Here is a 292-nt window from a genome sequence, read left to right as displayed (position 1 = left end):
GTGCCCAAAACCCCCTCCCTGGCTGCCCCACAGTTCCCTGGCTGCCCCAAAATTCCCTGGCTGCCCCAAAACTCCTCCCTGGCTACCCCAAAACTCCTCCCTGGCTGCCCCAAAAATCCTCTCTGTGTTGCCTCTGCTGCAGGGCTGGGAGCAGTGGGTCCCATCTGCCCCCAGAGGGTCCCAGGAACCCCAGGTCCTCTCTCTTAGCCCCCCCTGGGTTTTGGGAAGGACTAACAGACACCTCTGGGCCTCTCAACAAGCAGCTGCGGGATGCGGGTGTGGGTAAACTGAG

The sequence above is a fragment of the Merops nubicus genome, unplaced genomic scaffold (assembly GCF_000691845.1).
Source record: "Merops nubicus isolate BGI_N331 unplaced genomic scaffold, ASM69184v1 scaffold41028, whole genome shotgun sequence".
Classification (NCBI taxonomy): domain Eukaryota; kingdom Metazoa; phylum Chordata; class Aves; order Coraciiformes; family Meropidae; genus Merops; species Merops nubicus.
This window is presented reverse-complemented; position numbering follows the sequence as displayed.